General features: G+C 32.2%; 1 protein-coding gene across 1 annotated transcript in view; it reads right to left on the bottom strand.

Annotated features, from left to right (window-relative positions):
* Window positions 1-14,188, bottom strand: part of RECK (reversion inducing cysteine rich protein with kazal motifs) — a 71,567-nt gene that overhangs the window by 35,699 nt on the left and 21,680 nt on the right. The window lies entirely within an intron of this gene.

The following is a 14,188-nucleotide window of genomic DNA, read 5'->3' on the forward strand; positions in this document are numbered from 1 at the left end:
GTCCCTCAATAGTCCTGTATTTGGTTAATATGGATTCTTGATATTTATCCTTAAGAGGATAAGAAATAATAGCTGACAAGTTTAAACAGTGTTTAAGGTTTACAAAATGCTTTCCACACATCACTTTAGTTGGTCTTTACAACAAATCTGAAGTAGTTATTATAAAGAATAAGGGAACTGAGGCTAAAAGGTTTACATTATTTGGTTCTAAAAGAACCCTGAAAGTGATTAAATATAGCTCCCTTGGTCTGCTAGTTAAGTAGAGAAACTGTAATTCAAATTTAGGTAATGTCCTCTGGCTACAGAGCCAAGGCTTGTACTATTGTGACACTATCATATTCCCTAGAAAGGTGCGACAAATTCTCTAAAAGGGACATTGGTGAAGCAGCCAGTAAATGTCTGACCTTAGGTATTCTCTTAAAAGTATAGCATAATTCCCACTAATATATGAAGCCTCTTAGACTATGTCAGGCCAGATTCAAAATTCACATGGTCTGCTATTACTTTTTCTTAAAAAAAATGCCAACAGAAAAATTTTAAAGGACATCACTTTTTTCCTTGATGCCTATTTAAAAGACTTGGGATATTTCCTGCCCCTCTTTTCTACTTCTAAATCTAAAATGTCTCTTAATGATTTCTGTCATGAAGATGTTGTGCATAAAAATTAATTTAAATTTATTTTGAACCTATTTATATTTTCAAACTATGGCACCTCTTAAACCAAAGAATACAACAGCTTTGCTCCCACTGCATCTTTTATTGTATTTCTTTAATTTATTCCAAATTTATCTTTTCAAAGAGTAAAAGTGTGCTTACTTTTACAACATAGAACTTGATAATCTCTGACCACTATTTCTCTTCAGATCCTTCATTTTACAGACTTAAATCATAATCCTATCTTTCCAGACAGAAAAATCCTAATACTATACATAGTTCCCACTCTTATTTTTCAGAGCTTGACATTTTACCAGTTTAATCATTTGAAAACATGTATTCATTTTTTCTGTGTTGATCTGATGCCCCTGATTTTACCATAGATTCTTCCAACTCTAAAATAGGATGGGCTCTCTGAAAGTAGCCTTGCCCATGGGAAGAGCTGAGATAATGAAGTATTTTAGTTTCCTTCATTTCTACTGCTAGTAAAGAGATAGTTTTCAGCATTTTACCTTCATCCCCCCAAACTTCTCATTATTTAATGTTAACTACATAAATGAATCAGGCAACTCCAAGGTTCCATTTGGATCTATATAAGGTCTGACTCCTCAAAACTCTTAATATCCATTCTCATAATATATACTCACCCTGATTAGCCACCACAACTGTGATCCAGAGAGGATGGGGAAGAATTTTAACCTGAAAAAGGATACTTCATCCCCTCCATGGATCCTTTCCCAAAATCCCCAATAGAAACTAGAATATCCCTGTAGGCCTCCTGAGGATCCTCTAATATAACAACAGCAAAGCTTCCAATACCCCCAAACTCTTTATTTTACATATTTGGCAACCCCTTCCTCTAAGTAACTGGCTTAGACATATGTCTGTCTTATAATTAGATTAACCAGTCTTGGGAGAATCTTGATCTGTGCCCTAGGAGAATTCATCTCAAGAGTCCCTCAGGTCTGGATCCAGGCTATTCAGACTGGAATGACCAAATAGAATGGTTCTGCCCCTGCTTAATAAACTCCAGTTGCTTCCTATTACCTTCAAGATTAAGCATAAACTGTAGTGTTTGATATTTCAAGTTCTTCAAAGCCTGGTTAAATTCCCATGTTTTATGCACTGTACCTTAATGTTCCTTTTATATAATACTCTATTTCTGTCTCCTTGCCTTTGCATTAACTGTCTTTCCATGTCTGGGATGTTCTTTCTCCTCAACTCTCAGTGTAGGCCCTATCTTCCTTCAAGATTCAGCTCAAATCTTTTTCCTGTCTCCCACACTCTTCCCCTAACCTAGATGCTAGTGCCTTTTCCTGTAAACATCTTTCATCTAATCCATAAGTATCTTATATACTTATTTATATATTGTCTCTTCCATTACAACACGAACTGCCTGAGGTCAAGGTGTGATTTTGCTTTTCTTTATATCCCTCATGCTTAACACAATATCTGGAACATAAGTTCTAAATATAGGATTTATTAGACTAAATTTAGATAGAGCAGGACAACTCTCATTGCTCTGGTCCTACTATTCCCAATACAGTTTAATACTCCCATAGGCTGCAAATTATCTTATCTTATTTCAAGAATCACATCCAATGTTTATTAAAGGAAAGAGTATTGTCACTGCCCACTGCCTTCCTCATGGCATTTATTTATATGGCTTGATGCATGTGTCCAAATAGTTACAGCTGCATCAATCTCCAGCTTACATTTCATTCTTTGGTGGAACAAGCCTGTTCAATGCTGTGGCAGGGGAGACCCAAAGCTAAAGCTTGATATCATTCAAATGGGGATTTAATTGTTACTCACATATGTTGATCAAAATATGTCAAGGCACGGTGGAACAGCATGGATGAAGTCCACTAAACCTATTTCTTTTAGGAATTTCATTCCCTCTCTTGTTAGCTAGCTAGTTAATTCAGAGAACTAGCTAGAAGGGAACTCATCTTTATTATGAAATGCAGAATTTTCCATCTTAGCTGCCTAAAAAGGGATAAAGGTCAATCCCCATTTGATTCTGATTCATTTGACTTTATGAAACTAAATTTTCTGCAAGCTCCATAAGAAGATGGAATCAAGCAGCTAAGAGTTCTATATTGGCCCCAGTAAATCACTTTTCTACCATTTATTGTTCTAACTCAATGTTGTTTTAATTCTCCTGAAAGTTTCCAAGTTCCTTGGTGGTGAAAGCCTACTCACCTATAGAGGAAGTCATATCTTGGGATTAGTAATAGGATAAATCTAAGGTTTTTTTTTTTTTTGTTTTGTTTTGTTTTTTACCATCAGGGTGGTCTTCTAGGTCTTATCCTAATTCCTATTCCCTTCTCATTGCCCAATGGATTTAACAAATTCTCCAATCAAACCTTAGTGTTTGAGACCATATTCTTCTACCTATAATTTATTGGTCCACACTCTCATCAATAATACTCCTTCACCTATACTAATAGTAAGTATATAAGAATCTCTTTTTGGTTTCCAAAACATAATTCTTAAAAACCAAAAGTGCATTCATATCTACCTCTAATTGCTGAATATACAAAGATAACTTACTTTTACTTTCCTTACACTGGCAATTTAGCTTTTCTAAAACTGAGCAAGAATCAGGGCATATAAACGTGTGATATGCCTTTTTCTATGCTATCTTCCTTAGCCTAATCTTACAGGGTCAATGGAAGACCCCTTACTACATCAGAAGCCACCTACTTTATTTATGTGGCCTTCCCATATTCCTTGACCAACTTAAATAATAAAATTAGTCATAGGGTCAATCTTGCCAACTAATGCCAAATGTTCCAGGCTGGATTTAGCTCAAGCTAGTCCAATGATTCAGGTTTGGATGCAACAGAACATTCTAGAATGTGTAAAATTCAATAAAAATAAATGCATTCAGTTGTTTTTCATGTCCTCCTCTTTGTGATCATATTTGGAGTTTTGCTGGCAAAGATACTGGAGTAGTTTGTCATTTTCTTCCTTATCTCATTTTACAAAGTACTTAACAATAAAAGATGCAAAAGAACACAATTACTGCTTAAAATGGCTGCTTCTCCTCTTCTATTTCTGCACTATCCATAGTGGCAAAACTAGGGTAAGAAAGATACAGAAAAAGGAATTTTATGAGACCTTTCTAGTCTAGGATTTTTTTATGCTTCAAGTAACAAGAAAACCATATCAATGGTTCATGCCTTACTTTCCCAAATCAACCAAATCCTAAAGATATCTTCCTTATGTCCTCAAAGGAACCAGTCTAGCCTAAGTAAAACAAATGCTGCTCTGTACCACAGTATTTTTTTTAATATATATGTTTAAATTATTTTTTTACATAGATTTTTTATTAGTGCAGGTAACTCCCCATGAAGAAACCCTTATACCATTATAGATCTACAACTCCTTCATAACTTAGTCTTTTTTTTTAAATAGTTTTTTTATTTTTCAAAATACATGCAAATGCTAATTGTGGAAATATTATAGAAGAATTGCACATGTTTAACATATATTGGATTACTTGCCATCTAAGGGAGGGGATAGGGGAAAGGGAGGGAAAAAATTTGGAACACAAGGTTTTGCAGGGGTGAATGTTGAAAATTATCTATGCATATGTTTTGAAAATTAAAAAAAAGCTTTAATATAAAAAAACTCTGAAATACATGCAAAGATGGTTTTCAACATTCGCCCTTGGAAAACCTTGTCATAATTTATGGTCTTAAAGAAGGGCAGCTAGATGGCACAGTGGATAGAACACCAGCCTTGGAGTCAAGAGGAGCTGAGTTCAAATCTGGTCTCAGACATTATCACTTAACTAGATGTATATAATTCTGGGCAAGTCATTTAGCCTCTATTGCTTCTCAAAATAACAAAACAAAAGAGTCACTCAGAGCATTTTGCCCAGGGTTAAGTGACTTTTACCTAGGACTTACTGGTTATCTACTATGCCACACCGTCTGTAAATTTACACTGAAAGTAAGATAAACCTTTTTATCTATTCTACTTACTGCTGATCTCCAGATACTCATGGGACAAAATCAAGTTTATCTATAATCTGACCTTTCTTGATAATCTAGTCCCTCTGACCAAGATAGTTTTGATTATTTTAGTTGCCTTTTTATAGGCCAGAATACTACTTAGCATCCTAGGTATGAATCCACAACAATTTTATATAAGGGTAGAACATTTTCTGATTTATTTTCAATAGCCACTTTAGGAAAATTCAGCATTTGACTGAATGTTTTTATTGTGGCAGATATCTTTGGCCTGATATCTTCAAGAGTAAGACTTCAATTATGTTCCAAACAGGCAGACTATTCAATAAAGTATTTGTTTTTATGCTCAGAGAACCTAACAAAGATTTATATAAATAGCATAGAATACTGCAGTCTGTAAATCTGTAATCCAATGTAATGTTTGGGCCCCAAATAGAAGTGAACAGAAAGAAAGAAATTCTTAGTCAATGGGAGTGGGGACAGAGATAATGTTCTTAAGTTTTGTTCTGGTCATAATATTAATTTCTTTAAACAGTACTCATTCAGGTACAAATTACCTACCATTAAAAAAGGAGTTAAGAAAAAGTTTTAATAGTGGAGGGGAAAAGGGAGAAGAGAGAGTGAGTGAACTTTATTCTTATCACAACTGGTTTAAATAGAAAATAATATACATACTCCATAGAGGTAATAGAAATCTATCTTAGCCTGCAGGAAAATAAGAGGTGAATGGGATTACGGAAAGGGGGAAGAGGGTGATAAAAGAAAGGGCATAGTGGAAGAGGAAGCGATCAGTAGCAAAATGCTTTTGAGGAAGGTAAGGGTGAAAGGAGAGAGAAAATAAATAGGGGGGAAATACAATTAGCAATCAGTAATTGTAAAAAAAAATTTGAAGCAAGTTTCTCTGATGGAATATTATTATTCTCTGAGAAATGATGAGCAGGATGCTCTCAGGAGGAAAAAATAAATGCTGGAAAGTGCTCCATGGACGAAGTGAAATAGACTGTATACAAAGCAACAGCAATGTTTTGGGATGATCAGTGTAAATGACTTTGTTATTCTCAGTAATACAGTCATCACAACTACTCTGAAAGACATATGATGAAAAATCTTATCCATACCCAGAGAAAGAACTGATCAAATCTGAATACAGATTGAAACATTCTCTATTTCTCTTTCTCTTTATTTTTTAATTTAATACTTCTTCAGAGTTTTTATTTTTATTAGGGTAGAAGATCTGTTTTTTTTTCACAACTTGACTTTTATGGAAATGTTTTGCATAACTTCACAAGTGGTTTCTTAATTGTGAGTAGGGATAAATCTTAAAAATCTTAAAAATACATGTTTAAAAATTGTTTTGAATGTAACTGGGGAAAAAGTACTAAATAAATAAAAAATACTCATTCAGTAGTAACAACTTGTTCTAAGACTATATTGGCATAACTTCCTTAGTTCAGGATCTAGGTGCTGTAGCTTTTTTTTGTTTTGTTTTTTCACCTATCAACTTATCTGTTCTCCTTTTCTAACTCTTCTTACTTTTCTTACTTGTCCCAGTCCTTCCTCTGTCTAGTGACTTTCTTCTCTTGAAATTTCAGTCATTATAGATTCTCTTCCCTTCTGATCTTTGATTCTAATAATAGAAATGGTATAAACAAAAAAAAGTGTAAAATTTTTTTAAAGTTGCACATTAAAATTTGGTAACTTTAAGTAATGTGATGATTAAAGAATAAATGTCAGCTAAGGTTCACAGAAGAGAAGAATAATGAATAAGTTCATGAATATTTTATACTTTTATTCTGAAGGCTATTTAAGATATTCTGCCTTGACTAAGTCTTTAATCAATGAAAAACTGCTTGCATTTCACAGATATATTTAAATTTCTTGCATATTTGACATTGTGCCTTTTATACCAAAAACTAAGTTTCATTAATTTTTCTTCTTCTGTGGTAACATCTCCAAACAATTCAATGAGTTTAAATAATTGGCTTTCAGAATAAAACTAATTACAAAAATGAGAATTTAAGAATTTTCTCTGCTATGATTATTAGCTAGTAAAAAGGACATTATATGGAACTAAAAAAAAACAAAAGAATCAGACTCAATGGCAGGAATATATTCAAAACTACAACTGATTCTATAAAGTCAACTACATACATCCTAAGTTTGAGGGTTAATAGTTTGAAAATGGAAACAAAATGTGACATAAGAACAAGTCTCAGAATGATTTGTTTGCTATGACCTTGGGAAGTAACTAATTATTTAACTGTAGGAATGTTTTTGAACTAGCATTCCTAAGCAAATTCATAGATAACTCTTTTACAAAGTCTTTATGGGAGAAAGGCTCTGGTATTACTGTCATTTCCACTAATTCTTAAGGAGACTGGCTAACTAGACATTGTGCATAGATTATCTATTTAACACATAATTCTTTTAAAACAAAAACCCTGGTTTAATTTAATTGTCTAAAACACACACAAAAAAGAAAAGTATAGTATAAAAGTGACATCCCAAAAACCTAGTAGAATGTGATCTTAAGAAAGATTCTTTATCTATGCTAAAGCCAGTACTGCAGGACCTAATTGGTTTCGCTCTTTTTGGAGCTCATCAGCTGCAGGTAACGGCCTAATAATCAAATTGGACAGTTTCATTTTCCATGTTTAGATTAGTCTCCTTTAGATTTTCTACTAAGAAGGTTAACATATAAATTTTATACTAACAACCTAAGGGTATCAACTGGAAAATGTATCACAAAAAATGATTACACATGTCTCAGTATGATAGTACCAAAGAAGATGTAAGAGTAGTCTTATACACTTAGAAGTAATTTTTTAAAAAATTATTTGTCTTCTTAATGCAGGAATTACAATTCTGGGCAATGAAAATATTCCAAACAAGTACAAAAAACAAACAATTTTAAATATTACATAACAAAGGAATAATCACTTGTTCACTAATCATTTTGAAATATTTCCTTAATCAAGCAAAACATGTATAGTAATCAGCTTTCATTTCCTTTACAATTACTCATGCTTTTTAGAAGGGGTAAAAAAAGGTTTAATTATATAATAATGAAAATCATATATAAATACTAAATATTCTACATTAAAAAAAAGCAGAATGACTATATCCTGTCAAGGGTATATTATTTCTCCTAATTCTGAACATATTGAATAAATCACTATTGTCCACACTGTAGCCACTAACATGCTTTCTAACAACTCTCAGGCATTTTATATTATTATCTATTGAATATATTTATACTACTATATTAATAAAAGCTTAATGAATTTTTTATTTAAAACCCTCTATGTTTGTGATAAAAGATTATTTTCCAAAATATCTAATATTGTCTTTTTAGAGAATACGTATTCTTTTACCTACCTTATTGAAAGAGCATCAAGTACAGAAAAGGGCTAGAAACAGAAAGGAAGGAAAAAGAGATTTCTAAAGAGAATATAAAGAAAAGACTGTAGAAAGACTTGGGAACAAAAGAAGGATTAAAAGGAAAAAAAATCACTTGACAAATCGATACTATTATACTTTAGAATAAGGATCTGTAATGCTAACAGAAATATGATACTATAAATGAACAAGATCTGACAATAAAATATGTTAACTGTAAATCATACTTGAAAATCAATCTCAACATTTTAAAATTATATATCTTATAAGGGATTTCTTTAGTTTTATTTCATGAAGCTTTCCACTAATCAAATAAGCTTAATTATACCTATTCTATTAAGGAGAAAAATAATTTTTAGTTATCAAAATAAAACCATTATCTAAGTTACTAAGAAGATATGTTTTCCTTTTTACTCCTTATAATTATTGCAGACACTCATTCCATATCCTCATAAAATGTTACGATTTTGCTTCAATCTTAAATTCTAACTTAATTCTTTCTTTGTTATTCACCAGTGGTTGGCAAACAAAAAATAAAATATAATTTTATCAATAACTCCCAAAACACAAACAAAATAACTCTATAAAGAAGCAAAAAAACCTAATACAAGACAGGAATTCCCCATCACAATGAACCATTTGAAAATGCCAACTAGAATGCCCCCTACTCAGTTGCCAGAATGTAGCAGCACAGAGCAGACCACATTTTGGTGAAATATAATGAAAAACAAATGGCATCTCAAAAGAAAATACTAATATCTAATGCTTACTAAAATAATTATATATAAGCAAATACAGTAAAATCTCAAAAATTCCAATTAGACAGAACTATGGGTTAGAATCAATAAAGCCTGAATCATAAGATATGTTGTTACTAACTATTCACTACCTTTGTTGACAGTCTCATGCCTTGAGCTTTGTTTTCTGTATAGGTTTTTTTGCTTCCCAGAAATCACATGTGCCAATACCTATCTTTCCATTTTTGTAGATGCCTTACAAAAGGCCTGCTGGAAGGATTTTATGTTGAAATGATTAAGCCCATAGCTCAATGTCAGGATCTCAGCTTGTGGGCAAACTAAACTCAATTAAAAAAAGAAGACAAAAACAATAGCTGTGTCCTACTCTTCCATCTACTTCTTAAGAGTTGCCATATCTTTTTATTACAGTAGGATAGTCACAGAATATCTCAGAATATTAGAAGAATTATCATCTTCTAATAGGACAAGCTAACCTAAAGTGCAAAAAGACAAAGAGCTATCTAATTACACGTTCCCCATGAGTGACAATTTTACAATTTATAGCCTCAGAGAGATGTCTAGGGTAGGGAGTTGTCCAATCACACAATTAGTAAGTGCCAGAGGCAGAGCTGACCCCAATTTTTCTTGACTCCAATGTTAGCTCTTCATCTATTATGCAATGCTAAATTCTACTATTGCTTCCAGTGTACCTTAAACAGCAAAGTAAATCTTTTTTTTAGCCTTCCTTCTGGCCCAACTTTATTCTGTATTTCTCCATCACATTTTTACAGGGCTGTGCCATTATTATTTTCTATTTATCCTCTATTATCTACTTCTCACTTTCTTTTAAAAAAACTAAATTAATAAATTCTCAGTGTATCCATACTAGTCTCTTGAGAAAATTCACTTTTCCTCAGCTGCTTTTCTCCTTGTATTTTTAGGATTTTCCTTCTTGAGTGCTTCTCATCTTGTTTGAGGTTATTTTCCCTTTAGATTTTTAGCTCACAAGATTCTAACATTCCTCCTCTGTATGAATCCTTCAAAATCTCCTGTCCTAAAACTGAAAGATGTTAAGATTCCAAATCTGAAGATTCAGTAGTTACTTTCCCTAAAGGTTTCCATCAATTTCCTCCCAGTACTAACTAGTTACTTTTTGTTATTGAGAATCAATTCTAAACCAGAAGTTCTCCTTTCGTTTTTTGAAAGATAAAATTATCAACAAAGCAACAGAGACACTTTTAGATATGATTTGGGCACCAAACTCCTGAAGTTGAACAGACAACTGAAGTCTTCTATAACTACTACATTGTGCCAGACTTGAGAATATTTCCCAAAAACTTCATCTATTTCTTTTATCCAGTTATTGCTTCTATTTCTATTTCTAAGGTTCTTCATTCTAATATTCTCCAAAATATTTCTCAATTCTGGCTCCCAAATTTTTTCACCATGACTATATCACTGCTATTTGTGTGTGTGTGTGTGTGTGCGTGTGCGTGCTGTATATTTATACTACATTTATCTTGGTAACTATCAATATGTAGTTTTCCACTCTTTTTTTCTTTTCAGTTTAAAATCTTTTTGCTTATACAGGTAAATATATTCTTACCAGTTCTTGCAAGGTATAATCTTTCTAAATTTCAAACAAGAGGTATTGTTGAAATTACATCCATTGTCTAAAAATAATGTTTGTCATTAAAATAGTTTTTCTTAAATAAGTTGAACATGTGCTGTATGTCCTTTATATTCCTCCATTCATTTTATAAATCCTTTTTCCATAGCTAATGCAAAAATAAATTTCAATACAACTTTTATATAAAGCCTCCATTTCTGCCTGCATGTATATCACCAATATTTCAAATGGCAAGTAGGGATATGTGGAGAAAGTATGATGGCATCTGAGGACACAAATGCTAATGAGAATTGCTGCATTACCCAATTTAAACATAGTAAGTGCTTAATAAATGTTTGCTGACTCCAAATGAATTGTTAAACCTGTTACTCAATACATAAATTCATCCTACAACATCTCTAATATGTGTGTTTTATTTTTGACTTGACCAATTCCCTTACTGGGAATGTTATTATCTTACTAGGCAATCCATTTCATTTTGGGATGACTCTAAATTTTATTATAAAGTTCTTTCTAATATTTATGTTTTGGACCAATATTCATATTCTTAGCTAATTTCTCTTCCCACATCCAAGTTCCCCCAATCTTTGTCTTTGCTTCTTTTATTTCGACATTTTCTTCCCTAGTAAAATTTTCTCAATTATGACTCTAAATTGATAACTCTAAAGTCACTTAACCTTGAATTTCAAAGCCCCATGTTACCAATAAATAACCTCATATACAATGTTCAAATCTAAATGCATCATCTATAAGCCTGGTTGGTATAGAATTGTAAATGTCTATCAACTGATCATGCTCAATTCCTGTAGAGGGCTGAAACTCTTGAGTCGATGCACTGAGGTCAGGACAGCCTAGCACTTGAGACTAACTACTGATTGGACAATACTCTATGGGCATATGCTTGGAAAATGGCCCTTCCCACTGTCCTCCTGGCTCAATGATTGGTGTATACAGAGGATTGTAGGAAGGACTAGGGGGTGGAGTAAGATTAGCCAGAGTCACTTTTTGTGGTAGCCAAGGAAGAAGGGGGTCGCAAAAATTCTACTTCCATCCCCTTCACTTCTACCCCTAAAGACCAAGAATAAAGACTAAGGACTTTTGCTTATCCTGACTCCGTTTGCTTCTGAGGTATCCTGGGTACTAGCGCGGTCGTCACAAATTCCTATATTCAGTGTGTCCTATTCTTTCCTTAAAATCTCAAATTCATTTCTTCACTTCCACTTCCATTGTCATCAAATCTCCAAAGATTCCAAGCTGCTTTCTTTATCATAGTCCACATCCCTTCAAAACACATTTTGTAGAATGCCTTTGCCAGACTAATCTTTCTAAAACAATGGTTTTTATGTAATTCTTCAGTTTAAGAATGAATACAAAATGATTACCACTTCCTACAGAAGAAACCATTTATAATCTCATTCTTGAAACCATCTCAATTCCCACTTTTTTTCATTAAATTTTCCATGATAATCCAAGTCAACAATGATTTATTCCCGCCAATATATTTTAAGTATAAAATGCTTTCTGGCCACTAAATATACACTTAATGCATTATTATACTTAGTATATTATTTTATTATATGTGCTCATATTGTCTTCTAGATGTTTCTAGTATGGGTCATATATTCTGCACAGTACTTTGAATGAAAAAAAAGGACATACCTTAAAAACAAAACAAAACAAAAAAAAAAACCCTAAAAATTCTGTATTATACATTTTAAACAAAGGACCTTAAGAAATATGAGTAAATTTCTTCTATCACAGGAAAGTTATATAACATAATTTTGCTTTTATATCAAATGCTTGAAAAGCAGTAAGGAAAGGATGAATATGTAAAATACAAAAATCTTATTTTAATAAATTTTCACTCCTCTAAAATTCTTTCTCAAATTACCAACAGGGAGATAGACCTTAGTAATTTTCTTTTACTAATTTTTATCCACTAAAGATAATCAAAATTGATAATTTCAAGGTAGACAAAGCTGAAAAAAGATGGGCCAAGATAATAAAAATGTAAATAATTAACCCATACTTAGTTAAGTAAATAACTGTGTATTCTTTGCTATAAATCTTTCGGTTGATTTACTTTAATTTGTACTATACTTTTTTGTATTTTCAAGGCAAAAAAAAATCTACACAAACCCTTTATAACCTTTCATGAGGTACTTTTAAAGAAATGTTTCAGATCATCCACCAGACTAAATTTATTAACAACAAATAATGCAACCTAATACATTTATTCCTTCTATCTAGATCTCTCTGATATTAGTTTATTTGGAACTTCCTAACCCTTATACCAAATGAGAATACAAGTTCTCTGAAAAATTATAATATCCTGAATTCCATAGTGGGACATAGTTTATATGTCTGGATGAAACTTTCTTTGTATGGCTCTTTCATCTAGAAGGAGAAAGATCCTAAGAAAACATTCTCCAAATTTTCTATGTTCACATTGTATCTGGTCTCAATAAATATGGTTACGCTGGCTGTTTGGTATATGCCATGTTATCTCTAAATTATTCTATGTTTGATTTAGGTTTTATTTGTTTTTTCACCTTATTTATCTCCAAAATATATTATTAATAGAATGGAGTCTCTAAGTGAGTCTGGAAAATCTCAAAGGTAAAATTTCATATTAAAGAGAAGAATCCTCCCAGAATTTAACTTCAGACAAAAATGATGGAATGGAAACTGAGCAAATGAGTCAGGTAACTAGTCAGTAAAGAAAAAAGCTATCCTCAGGACTTCTATCACAGATTGCTTTAATCTCTCTTACCTTTCCTTTCTCGTCCTCCATCAACACATATTGGCAGACTTTCTAGGGCAATGTAGAAATCCAGAAATGGAAAGGAAACAGACTAACATAATAGAGGAAAAGTTACAGAAGATGGACAGTGTAATACATAATTTGGGAGAGAAGATAGGATTATTTAAATTAGCCAAGAGAAATTAAATAGTGGTCATTTCAAAAGTAAAGAGCATAAGAAAAAGAGGGGGACCTTTCATTTCTTTTAATCAAGGAACTCTTTCAATAAGAACAGAAATAAATTATAATTCATTTGAAAACTGTCTTCAGAAGAACAGATAAAAGATTAAAAAACTTGGTCAAAAGCACAAAAAGACAAGAAATGAACAAAATTCTTCAGTTTAAATAAATGTTTCAAATGTTAATGTTGGAAGGAAGAAATCTTGATTACAACCCAGAAACAGACTGAGGGGAAAAAAGAATAGTTTTAACTTGGTAATCTTTTCTTTACCCAAGAAAAAGAATCTATTAGGTTAACCAATTTTATACAGTCAAAAGAAATTATGAAGGGACCTGGTCTTTATATGTAAATTATTAGTCTTATCCCATGAAAGGCAAAACTGTTCTCAATGGATAACAATGGAACATTCTTCTTTTAAATTTGAAAGTTGTAGGCAGCCAACAGGAAAACTCAACATATCTTGTAAAGTTCAATCTTACAGAGACAATGAATAGCCTATATGACAGTTTCATTTAAAGGGGTCAAAAAAGCCCATTTCTGTACATGTTAACACATAATTGAAATTTTTTCATTGGAAGATTAAGCACTGTTCTCTAGATACAAATTCTCCTAAGATAAGTACCACATTAAGTTATTCACATTAATTAGCACTACAGTAATGATTCTAGATAGGGAATCAATCATGTAAGGAAAGGGAATAGCAAAAGGGGAAATGTGTGGAGAAGCTTGGTAAATTCTCATTTAAAAATTCTAATTACAACTGGGTCATGTTTAAACAAAGAATAACAAGCTATTGAAGAA

Source organism: Sarcophilus harrisii, chromosome 1 (assembly GCF_902635505.1).
Source record: "Sarcophilus harrisii chromosome 1, mSarHar1.11, whole genome shotgun sequence".
NCBI classification, from domain to species: domain Eukaryota; kingdom Metazoa; phylum Chordata; class Mammalia; order Dasyuromorphia; family Dasyuridae; genus Sarcophilus; species Sarcophilus harrisii.